At 48.1% G+C, this 12,653-nt stretch overlaps 2 protein-coding genes across 7 annotated transcripts in view; one reads left to right on the top strand and one right to left on the bottom strand.

Moving 5' to 3' along the window:
• Positions 1–8,314, bottom strand: part of LOC120959451 (leucine-rich repeat and fibronectin type-III domain-containing protein 3) — a 104,762-nt gene extending 96,448 nt beyond the window's left edge. For 3 of the 6 annotated variants that reach the window (XM_049608880.1, XM_049608879.1, XM_049608878.1), the window contains exon 1: positions 5,599–8,310. The gene's annotated coding sequence lies outside the window, so the exon portion shown is untranslated. Of the gene's footprint in view, positions 1–5,598 lie in introns of all 6 variants that reach the window. The other 3 variants (XM_049608876.1, XM_049608874.1, XM_049608881.1) reach the window with 2 other exon arrangements.
• Positions 1–12,653, top strand: part of LOC120959453 (rab3 GTPase-activating protein catalytic subunit) — a 113,540-nt gene that overhangs the window by 98,110 nt on the left and 2,777 nt on the right. The gene's annotated exons all lie outside the window — the stretch shown is intronic.

Below are 12,653 nucleotides of genomic sequence, written 5' to 3' on the forward strand. Positions count from 1 at the left end.
TTTTTTCAACAGGTTCCTCCAAAAGCCTTATTGTGTTGTGGGTTCTTTCCTGCCCCGATACGCAACAATAAATTCCGCTTCCCTTCCTGTCCCGGCGAGCTGGATGGGTCTCAGGTATCATTCGATTGGCGGTGGCAAAGAGAAGATGCTCGTGCGTAAGTGTACCGTTGCTTTGCTTTTGCATCAGATTAGACGGAAAATTGAACGTTATTCATGCGAGCTATTCTCGAGCGCTGTGGGGACAGAATCGTCAAGACCTCATTTGTCGAACGATCGAACGATTAATGATCGTTTCCCGAGGGGGCACAGAGAGTGGCTTTATTGTGCCGCCGCGCCCTTACAAAGCTAATCGAATTGTAATGAGTGTACGGATGGGCTGTAAAGCCTCACCTCGCATTGAGCTTCTTTACAACATTCGTTGGCAATAGAAGTTGTGGTGTGACCCCAATCGCAAAATGATTAAAGTTCTCATCGAACGTTTTTGCTTCCGATACGTGTGTCTTCTTTCACCATTTTTTTTCTATTCAAACCACCCCGAAGTGTGTCTTCCTCGCGCCCTTTAATGTTAAATGACGGCTGAAGGGAGGGTTGGTAAGTGTGTTAATGCGCTAATAGGTTTACAGCTTCGGCTTCACGCAGTCACGGATTCGCACGCACGCTTTTAGTACGTTTTACTGGCACGAGCACAAGCTTGTCGATTTGGGCCCAGCTGAGTGGTCGGTATTTGCGGCACCAGTTTGCACCGATTAGCGGAACGCGATGCCAGCGAAAGTTGAATCGAAATTGCAAATGAAGCTTCTTCGATCAAAAACGATTTCAAGCGAAGATGAATGACTAACTGTGTGTGTTTGTCTGTCTGTTTTAGCATCTTTTTCCCATCAACGAAATACTTTAACACTTTATCGCGTGCATTAATGGTGGGCTGTGGAATTTCGCATAATGTATCCAACTCAATTTGGACAGCGGCACAGCGATTTAATGTGTTTTAACCTCAATCAAATGTGTGTCCGCTTGTGCTCTGGAGCGTTGGCAACGCAAAGCAACTCAATCCTAATCCAAACCAAACCAAACGACCGACATTCCCGGTCCCGTTATCACACCCGTGTATTTCATAATTTTCCGCAAATAAATACAAAACCATCCGTTTCGTATCGCTCCGTACAACTGCACCGCACCATCGAGAATACAAATGTCCGTTAATGTTTTTCTTTCTGTTTTGTTCGTGTTCATCCCTTTTCCTTCCGAGAGTCCCCAAGAGTGGCCTGTGTGGCTTCAGTTACGCTTTGTCACCACTTGTCCGGTTGTATGTGTGTGTGTGTGCGCTCCCCATTAACGTTATCCAACCCTCACCAACCGTATGTGTCACTCACAGGCAGCAGGACAGGAAAAACGGTACCCCCGGTGTTGTTTGGTGGACAACATTCCGAAGCATTGCTTCGCCGCTGCGAATAGTGCAAACGCCATACGAACGTGCAAACAGCACACTTCCTCCTTCGCTTTGTAGGTTGGCAGATTGTGTGCAGATTGACCTAGAAAGTGTGCACTTTTTCTAGCGTGTGCCTCCGTGAGTGTTGTTGGTGTGGTTAGACGGGGTGACCGAGCTGCTAAAAGCCGGTTTTGTCTTGGAACCATGGGAGAGACGGCGCTGGCCAGCCCTTCCGAGGCAGGTTCCTGTTTCGACGACGATTACAATCTCCCTCTGTGGGACACATACACACACACAATCCATTGCACTGCACGAAATCGGTCAATTCGGGCGGGGGCAGTAGGAGTAACACCTTCGGGGGGACACAACTCTTGCTACTCTCGCTCTCTGTGTCTCTCTGGTACGGTCAGAAACGGTTGTTACAGCACGACCCAGGGTGGGCTTCGATACACTCGGGTTGGTTAATTTATGAGGTGCCTCAATTATAAAATAATAAACTCCCGTTTAGATGGGCATAAAGGGCACGGAGGAGGTCCATGCAGCCCTAGCTGGCCAGTTCACTTCCGCCAGTGTTAGCTCCGGTTTGAGCTGACGTTAGAATACTGCTTGCAGGCGTGTTGAGGGCGTAAAGAATGGTTGGGATTGTATGTTGCCATTGCAGCACATTAAATGTAAGCCCCGGTGGGACAAGTGTTTGTGCTGGTGTCCCCACCAAAACATCTCAATTGCACACCGGCAATGGGAGTAAAAATATGCCTGGGGTTTTATTTTGTATTTGTCGTAGTCCTTGTTCATGACGTCCCACGAGGCGTGCAGAGTTGAACATATCGCAGAAAATTGTTTCGATATTCCGATCGCAAAAAAGGTATAAAGGGGTGTCGGGGGGGGGGGGGGGAGGAAACATATTGATCTCGGTGTGGACCTACACCACAATTGGTGGCCGTTGGCTGGCAAGGGAATTTAATTTCACTCGCTGCACCAATAAACGTCGACTGTGGACAGTGTTTCGAGAACGGTTTCGCGAGGAGGCCAGTTTAGCTTCATGGGACATTGCGTTGGATTTACTGTGCTTTTGGAAAGGTTGTGATATTTATCGTTCACTTTCCGAACGGGTTTTGAAACGCGAAACAAATGAATTATTGGATCGGATGTCCTGTGTGTGATAGCGCTGTAGTAATTGAGTTTTTGTGGAGTTTCCTATGATATTTCTGTCTCCAGTTTGCTGTTAACAGCTTTTCCTATTTCATATGCAGTAGGTGTCATATTTGGTCATCAAAAACATACAATTACCTATCTCTCTCTCCCTACGTCATGTCTTCGCTCAGAAATACTCCCAATTTTTATCATAAATTTAGCACACCGATGACGTAAAACCGCATTTCCTTCTCTCTTACGTTACGATCATCAATCAACGAACGGCGATGCGCTAAATGCTATCGCTAAATGCTATAACCATACACACACATACTGACATTCACGCTTGCATGGCGACACGGGTCCGAAATAATAAATGCGAATTCGTTTCCTCCTCCAGCACACGGCCAAAGACGCTAATTACCTTCCCCCGAACGTAAGGTTCCGTTCTTTTTGGGCCACTTTGCTCCCCTCCCCAATGGCAGAAGCAATGGCAATGGGTGGTCTTAAAAGTGTTATAACCACACCACACCGGTCGCTAATCAATATTTATGTTTATCTATCGTACGAAACCACCGAACCTGGGTGGGTCGACGGCCGCTCGCCTTCGATTCGATGCCGCAGTCGTCACGTCGCCGATGAAGAATTTCTTTATTAACCCCGTCGGCTTTCGAAACACAGCGGCTGTGAGCGAAACGTGCCGGAATGTGTATGTGCGTGCGGTTTGTTTAAGGGCTGCTTTATAGGTTGTGCCTTTTTTGGGCCCACTTTTGCGAGCAAACATGTAGGGCGAGAGAGTTGGTCACACATATCACACAATCGCCGGTTCAATATATCGCCCGCAGGCGGCAGGACGTTCCCTATCTTTCGCACCCCCCCGGGGTTGATTGATGTGTTGGTGATAATAATAATAAAAATGAGACAAAATTCGTCATCATCCCCCGAGGACTCTCTGCCGCTCTTGTTTTAGATCTGTGGGCCAAAACAGACCGAGAGAAATGTTTTATACGTGCATCAAACGGATAATGTCCGTATTGCAATTGCGCGTATCGGAACAAAAAGGGCTCTCTCGAGAGCGCACATGTGGGGCACATTTATTTGCGGTCCACAAGTAGCGGTCCTTTTTTTCATTTTTGTTGTGCATCCAACCTAACCACTCCACTTGCAATGCAATATTAGCTCCTCTTCCTGCAGCACATCACAATATTGGATATTGGCGGTGGTATATAGCAAAAGGAGCGTAGAGTTTCGTGCTGCTGGATTGCTGTCAATCCCTCAGTTCCGGCATCGTCTCACGCACAATCGAACGCAATACCATTTAATCGATCCACCACACACCAGCTTTCAGCACAGGACACAGACCGTGCCGTGAATGTGCGCTTCTGTTGCTCAGCTGGCAAGGCAAGAATGTGCAAACCACGGTCGCAAACCAAGAACCTAGTTGGGCGATGGGTTGCCGGTTCGTTAATCTAGCAGATTGTTCTTCCCCAAACCACCGTCTGCTGCCACAAAAGCGAGGGGAAGGATTAGATCCGGAGTTGTGTGGTTCTTTTCGTAGTGCTGGTACACCCCTCACAGACCCAATCCCATGGAAAGGAAGCAAGGTAAATTGATTATTACGGTGCTGTCATGTTATCTACGCGAGGAAATAAGCAAAAAAAAGAGCAGGAAGATGGCCATAGCAAACGAACAGCATCGTCATGGTGATGCGCGAAAGGGGGTTCTTTCACCGCATGAGGCTGAGACTTGAGGTGTAATGGTGTTTGCCACGTTCTTGCAACCAGAGTGTCTTACCAAACGGGCGTTACCACCATCCGTCGAGGAGCCGTCGAGACGCGCGAGAAATCTCGTCAAACCGGAATCAGCATCATCGGCGCAGCAGTGCATCGAGCCCTGAGGTGGGTAATGATGTTTCCAGGCGAGCCGACAAGAACCACCTTGCAATACACGAGAGGCACCCTGAATGAGGCCAGGAATGTTTCTTTTTTCCGCCATCGCATTACCATGCTGTTCTTCATATTTCAATGCCACTCCAATGCTGTATGCAAAGCGATGTTGCGAGGGTTAGGGAATGAGCTTGATCAAGTGGTGCAAGAAGCTGATCTCTTCGTTTCTTGTGATCTTGTATCGTGACAACCATGGAGGCAGTTAATTTGACGTGTAGTTTTACAAGTGAACGAACTGTTCGGGTGGTTCTAATAACGGGCAGATGAGCTGATCATAACCTGTTACACATCGGTGGTTTGCGTAGCGTTTGGGGACAAACATCCACTAATTAGTGGAAGATGTTTATAGGAACAAGTCATGTGCTTATCTGATTTTATATGCATTTCTTCATTAGATCAGGTCGTTTTGAACAGGTTTTAATTATGTTTGATCTTTAATTGCGTGTGATATTGGAGTAGTGAGTACATCCTATCACACTTCACCATCAGACTCGTTATTCACGCTCGACCTCTTCAGGCAGCAGTCTGGCGGCGTTCTGTGGCCGTAAGATTGTCACTAAAATTTTGGACCCCCTGTGGGTTTTGATCCGTCGCTCATGAGTTCCAAAAAATGCTTAGTAGACGATACCCGATCGATCCACTCTCAACATGGGGACCTCAACACTATCCAGGAGAACCATTCTCAACGCTTCTCTGCGGTGCAGTGTGTGCTCGCTCAGAGGGTGCTACTACTAAGTCAAACCCTGCGTTCACATCGAAAAATCGTAAACAAAGCTCCCACTGAAGCCGACTTTCCACTAAACGCAACGCGAAACCAAATATTGCTGTGTACTTTCTCTGCGTAGTTTTACAGCAGCGTGGTAATAAAAGTGATGCACGTCGTGTACACACCGAAACATAAATTCATAAATAAAGAAGGCAAAAATCTAACGATGGGCACAATAAATGACAGCTCGCGAAAGCCAGCAGCAACAAACACAGCAGCTCACTGGACACACACTGATAAGGGAAAGGAATGGGGTATTGGAGCTAAGGGGAAAGAGAAACAAGTGTACTAAATTAGTCATTAATGGGTCTGAAAAACACGTACACCTTGTGCTGTTGTCGTTGCTTTGTTGCTGGAGCCCTTGCTCCACTGCCACTGACCCGGTAACGCCGTAAATCACGCGACCTCTCCTCGCCGGTGGAAAAACTGATGCTTTCCAATTTACGAACGAACACACTTAACCTTAATCACTCGTTTTATGTTATTGTAATTGAGCGCGATCCTATCGGCCGGCTGCGAGATTTTCGGCAAGATGGCAACACGATAACACGTCGCCAAATAACCTCCACTACACTCACTTTTTTTTCGGGGCTTTACGGGCACAAAACTCTTCTCGTTTCACTTCACCTCCCAAAAAGGGGAAGATCGGCCTCAATCAAACGGCCAGTACGACAACTACACAGTACACACACACACACACACAGTAACACTACACGCACCGAAACGAATTGAATCAAGGCGGCAAGAGCAGCTGGTGGGATGTGTTGTGGGACACTTTGCAATTGAAAACGCAATGTAATGATCGCGTATGATCACGCCGAATTAACTTCACTTAGAAACAATTCCCGCTCCCAGAATGGTTGGCTGTATGTGGGGTTGGTGCTTGGGGTATTTACATATTCGTTTTACGATCGCATTTGGGAGAGTTTAGGTCCCAACAGTTCCTTACCGAAATACCGACACGTTCTCGCACTGTGTACGGTTGACGCAATCCTACGCCACCGCCACACGCGCTTGTGGAAGTGGAAAGAATTCAATCGCTAACGGCACTTTCTTCTTTTGATTTCTCTCGCGTGCGCTTTTGCTTACCGGGCGAATAATATCGGGGACACCTGTGTGTTGCGTGTCAAGCGATTGATTGACTCATCCCTCCAGGAACGAGTCTTCTGGAAGACACAGTAAGTGGAAGTGGGGAAATTCCGCGAAACAAACATAAAAATCAATCGGAAAAGTTTGCTGCAATTAAAACCGCGAAACACTGTTCTATCACACACACGCGATCGCGAGAATAGAAAAAATCCTAACTCTACTCTAACACTTCCGATTTATCGAACGACCGTTTTCGATGGAACAACTTCAACTAGCCGCAAGCAACGAACGCCCGTTTTCACCAGCGCTGCAGCTCGGACTCGCTCGGCCCGCTCGTTCGCATACAGACACACACACACACACACGAGATCGTGGCGAAGAATGGGAAGTTCACCTTCGCGGCAGGGTAGATCCCGTTGCTTGTTCGCTCTCTTCGCGCACCGAAGAAGGCCAACGTTCCCGTTTTATGTTTCTTTTCCTCACCGTTCGTCGTTGCGCTGGCTGGGTTTTGCTGGGTTTGTGTCTGGTGTTATCTTCTCGCACGTATCGAACACTCACACACGTGTCAGATGTTTGTTTGTTACACACACACACTTATGATACACACACCGATCGCGATCGCGCGCCCGCATAAGCAAGATGAAAAAACGGGCTGTGCGTAATGATGTATCTCCGCCAGCAGGGCCGCGAAGAGTATGTTTGCTCCGGCTGGCTCGAACGTTCACAGGTGACTAACTGGTGGCGCACACTGCTCGGCACGGCATGCTCCCGCGCTCGGCTGCGATGCTGGTGGCTGGCCATCGGGTGGGCCACTCGCGCACAACAACACTTACCGACGCCGCGATCTGCTCGCGTTTTCGCCCTCCGCACAGCATCTCTTCTGATATCGCGATCGCGTGTGCTGCTGTGTGAGTGCGGTTGATGTTACTGCTGCGTCTGCTTACATTGACGGACGTTCTGTACCACTGTAATTCCAGGCCGAGTAACCGTCACCGCAAACTGTTATCATTTTATCGTTGATGCCATCGTTGTAGGTTTAGGCGCGTGCCAAAACGAACTTCCTACACTCGCTCGCTATCACACCGACTTTTCGCGACCGGTGTTTCGGACGATGAAGTTTTCCGTACCGCTTTTCCGCTGTGAATGCGCTCGGCTCGAGAGCGGCGGCAAGCATAAAGCCTCCCGCAAGGATAACCACCAACAAGGCTGGTGGTCGGTCGCATCCTTTCGGGAAATTTTGCTCACGCTTTCTCCCGTGCGGAGAAAACGGCTTTTGACTGGATTTTCCGGTCGGATTTTTCGCTCTCTCTTCCACAGTTATGGTCAAATCCCTCACAGCATCCGAAGGGAGATGCCGGTGCCGGAAAAGTCGTGTCTATGTTGACATTCGCTCTCGCAGTCATGACGCAGTCACTCAAACAAACTCTCACTCTCTCGTCGCTCCCGCTCCCCGAACACAGTCACTCAATCCGGCATGGTTTGAGCGCCACGATGTTGTTGTTGTTGCTGTCGCCACCATCATCATCATCATCGTCGTCGCCTGCATCATCGGGCCAAAGTAACTGTTCTTTCGGGCCATTCATCTAGGCGGTGGCGCGGTGGGCAGCGAAAGCTTTGTCTAGCTTTATTTTTCTATCTCGTTTTCTTGTCCCCTTTCTTCTTGCATCGTTTGTTGTTGTGTGGTTAGTTCCTTTTGAGTGGGGGATGCCGTACCGTAGCTTAGGCTCTCCGCAGGTATGCGCTACTACCCCCGTGACCCGTCAACAGTCGATGGAACGCAGGGTGGGAAGTTTCTGTGTGTTTGTGTGTGTGTCGAATGGATAAATATTGTTTCGCGAAACGCACAGAACTGGAGCAAGTGGCCGCCCGCACTCCCGCAGTCCCGTGAGTGAGATTCATGTTGTGTTGCACATTTTTCCTCGATGTTGCTGGTTTACCACACTTTTTTTATCTACTCTTCTACGTTTCTCCTTTTTTGCGCTCTGTCTCTCTGCAATGTCTAAGATGATGTGCTACAAACTGCATAATCACTTACGTTAGTGCATTTTAATGTTCTTGCATTTATCTCTTTTTTTGCCATGCAATTCTTGTTGCTTTGAAGATAGTTTTTCTTTCCTTTGTGGTTTGTCTTTCTTGCTTTGTTTTGTCATCTCCCATTTTTTGTATTCGACTGGAGTTGGGTGAAAATGTTCTATTTGTATAAAGAATGAAGGCATTTAACATTTACTGCGAATTTTAAAGCCCATTTCGCTGACATTCTAAAGGCACGTGGAAATGTTCAGAAGCGTCCAAATTCTAGCTCATGAAACTTATTCCGGAAATGCCTTCACCCGGCGCGAATCTCTACGGTCAGCTTCATGCCCTTTCATCTCTTTCCTTCCATTCATCTACACAGCAAACGGCGGTTGCCATACCAGCACCGCTTGCTTGGTTCGAAATGAACTCTACGCGTACGTTCCCCTCGAAATGAACGCCGCAAAGAGAGGCGCGTGCCATCAGAAAATGAACTTTCAGCATGCTTTCGCAGCGATCGAACTCTTCCTGCTCCTTCCACGCGCTCGGCTGTTAGGCTGTGCTTTATCAGTTCATATTCCAACCCACCCCAATCCAGCCACCCACCATAAATCCCATTCAGAATGACTTCCGCTTCGCACAAAGCAGGAAGCAAACGCGTTTCCCCCGTCACCTTTACGCCACGCAGCGACCCGCCGGTATTGATTAGCAGCGAACTGGCCACAAAACATTCGGCGCAGGAGCGTGGCGGATGCAGATTTCCGAAAACGGCAATAAATTTTTCATTAGAACATTAAATCACAAATTAATGAGGTCGAATCCCTGGTCCTTGGCTGAGGGAGAGTATCGATGGAGGGAAAAGGACCTTGCCATAATTTAAATTGTGCCACCACTTGCGCTTTTTTCGCGCAGCCCAACAAAGGCACGATTCAATTTGGCAGAAAAATGGCTTTAAATCTGTACGCAAACTGAAGGCACGAACGGGGGTGGACATTTCCCATGATGAGTGCGCATTAAAATTACCATCGAATCGCTTCATCTTTGATGCGCAAAAAGGATAAAGCGCCGCAATGGAAGGAATTTGGAGGCAGATCGAAAACGCTACGAATCATTAATTACGTCACGAGCAAAAACTGACTTCCCTTGAGCGCTTCAAAGGCAGTCCGTCGCCTTGTGGAGGTCCTTCTTCTTGTGTGCGGGAGGCACTGGAAGATAAACCGCGGATTGACACATATGTCAGCTGCCATCGTAAATCGTTCACCTCGCGCGGGCGCGCACGTGCCCCCTCGGCTCGAAGGCGTTCGCTGATTAATGGCTTCCTTTCGGCCTCAATTTTCTCTTATCATTATGGTGTGCTGGCGTAAGGACGGATGGAGGGGCGTCGGGGGTTAAGCAACTGCCAAAAACATGCCGCAAAATTTACATGAAGGTGGGAAAAAGCTTGCCACAAAAACAAAAGGATGCCACTATCTTGGACGCCTTCCAGTGATGTGCCTTGGGGGAGTGGGTGGGAAGATCAGCTATGTGTGTGTGACCGTCACCGTACATGTCCTTTGGCTCAATATTGGACACAAAGTAGGTTTGTGAAAGGTACGAGATCTAATATATTGTACTTCGTCCTTCTGCCGCCTCCTCCCAAGCACGCGTTACACTTCATCTGGAAAACAGGACCGGAAGAAGGAACGCAAAACCACCGGGAAAAGCGTACACTACACACACACACACACACACACACACACGCAGACTTAATTCAGGCCACCGCCAACGAGGATGGATTAGGGCGAGTGTGTGGTTAATAAAATTCTCCATCCGCGAGGGCGTTCGGCGTCTTCGCAAAGGTCAATAAATCATTCACGTTCCATTAGGCAAGTGGTCTACGTCTACTGCGAAGGGATGGGCAGAGGGAGGGCAAAAGGCGTTGGGTGGGTGTGTCTCGCTGATGACGTCAGAGAACGCGCCCCGCCACACCGAACGCCTGGAACGTGATCGGTAGCGACGTCACACGACCGTAAAGCCGGAAGCTGCCGACTTTTCGCAAATGGCATATCGTCCCGCCATATTCGCTCTATTTGGGGATTATATTGTTTCGTCTCTCTCTCTCTCTCACACACACACGCCTTCTGAAGGATTCGTTTTTCCGCCACCCCACGATTCCCAAACGGCCAGAGGCACAAACGGCATTTTAAAGCACCCGGGGAGGAGGTTCTACAAAAATATACAAACAAAATTAGCGTCCACAGGAAGTTAAAAGCCACGCCATTTCCATTTCTGCTCACGTACACCCGGGAGCGGGGAGCAGGTTGATGCCAGGTTTTACTGGGAAGATTTCTGAGGCCGCAGACGAAAGAATGTAGCAAAATGCAACAGAAATGAAACAAAAATTTATGGTAATGAGGATGATAGATAGACGACGACAACGACACACACAGAGGAAAGGATAAGGAGAAAAAAGGTAAATTAAACCGAGAAGTAGAAAATCATTTAGGATTGACAAGGGTTATAAGAAAGATGTATGAGTTGAAGGAAGAAGAGCAACGACAGCAACAAAAAACTGGGTCCAATTTCCATAGCAACGCAGAGGTAAAAACAGACATGACAATCAACTGGGTTAAGCGCTTCGTGTCCTTTTTCTTTGTCGTTGGAGAGTCTTTCTAAATACTTTTGATTAGTAAAAACAATTTCCTTTTTCTGTGTTGCAATAAGACTTCTGTTCTGTTCTTTATGCAAAACAATAATTTCTTCCCTCTCTCTCTCTCTCTCTGTAGCCAAACTTTTATTTCATTTCATAATGCCTCAGCACCGTTCGGTTGGTAAATTATGCCGACTGCTTTGCGTTCTTTATTGGATTTTAATTGACTGCTGAGGAACTGCGGGCGGGGTACTGCTCCAACTGCAGAGAAGGTGTGTGTACACGGCCCCACGGAAGGAAGTGATTTTGCGAAATGGTAATGTCGTACCAGCTGTTACACAGACGAACGGCATGCCACAGCAGTGATGGTTGGTTGGTTGGTTGCTAAGCAGATCGGCGGTACACACACAGTAGGCGTCGGGGCATGTGTGCAGGAAGGATGGAAAAATGTTGTCATCTCGCACCAGAAACCTCAAAGCGAAATGACGACCACCAGTGCCAGTACCAGTCGGAGCGTGCTCAATCGTTGGAATGGCCGACCATCGGCCACCCAGATTCCTCTGTGCCAATAACCACAACATCGTGTTTGGTGATGCTGGTTGTTAATGGCTGGCGCTTTGCTAATGGTGGTTAGATTTACTACTCCCAGTTTGTTTGTTTTTATAGGTGCTACTGTCCAGCGAGGACTCTACTGCTGTGGACACAGTGTTTCTCACACTCCTAAACCAGGGAGGGCGTTGCTGTACTCATCTCAATTACTCAAACGGTGTATTAAAATAATCGAAACACAATTTTGCCACAACGCGCAGCAAAGCCCAACACGATGAAGTTGTAGCCAATTTTCGCGCCATCGCCTACTACGGCGGGTCAGTGAACCAGCACTGGTTGGTTGGTTGTGTTGGAACCTTGAAAAGTTGCTGCTCTCCAGCTCCAGAAATGGCTCCAGATACCGACGCAACCTCAAAGTGGGAAGCTATAACCCACCGGATAAAGAAGGCTACACCACACACACCATATTACCATTATTTTCCAATTGTTTGCATCTTTCTTGCCAATGTTTTTGCCTTCTCCCCCCCCCCCCCCCACATCTTTGTTGGAAAACTTTGATCCAAAAGGCATGCAAAGATAACCTTCCAAAGTTTGACTGTGCGCGCGTGTGTGTGTGTTTGCGAGGTTGAAGTTGGCCATGCACGCAGCAGATGCAGACGCAAACTGTGTGCAAAAGCAGCTTCGAACCGGCGCATAATGACGCAATGAGTGGGGTAATTGCACCGCGTGCCTCTTGGCGTTTGGGTCGGAGAAGATTTGCTCTTCTTTGGCGTTAAGTGTGTGACTGGGTGTGTGGTTAGAGGATGATGCACTAAATTGACACACTTTGGTGGTTTCGCACGGAAATAGATGCAACTCTTCACGGCTCTTATCGTTCCTGCTGATCGTTGTTTCGGAGAAAGACACGTTTTGCTTAACCCACAGGTGCATTTTATGATGTCGCACAGATTTTTCACACCGATAGTCGAAAATAGCACAGAGAGAGAGAGGAGAGCTTATGGCAATTACAGCCGTACTGGAAGTAGGGGGGAAGTTGCAATTGAGTTGCAAAGTGAAAACTTCAATTGCAGCTAATCAAGAGCCAAGATCGAGATGCTTATC

This window comes from Anopheles coluzzii, chromosome 3, assembly GCF_943734685.1.
Source record: "Anopheles coluzzii chromosome 3, AcolN3, whole genome shotgun sequence".
Classification (NCBI taxonomy): domain Eukaryota; kingdom Metazoa; phylum Arthropoda; class Insecta; order Diptera; family Culicidae; genus Anopheles; species Anopheles coluzzii.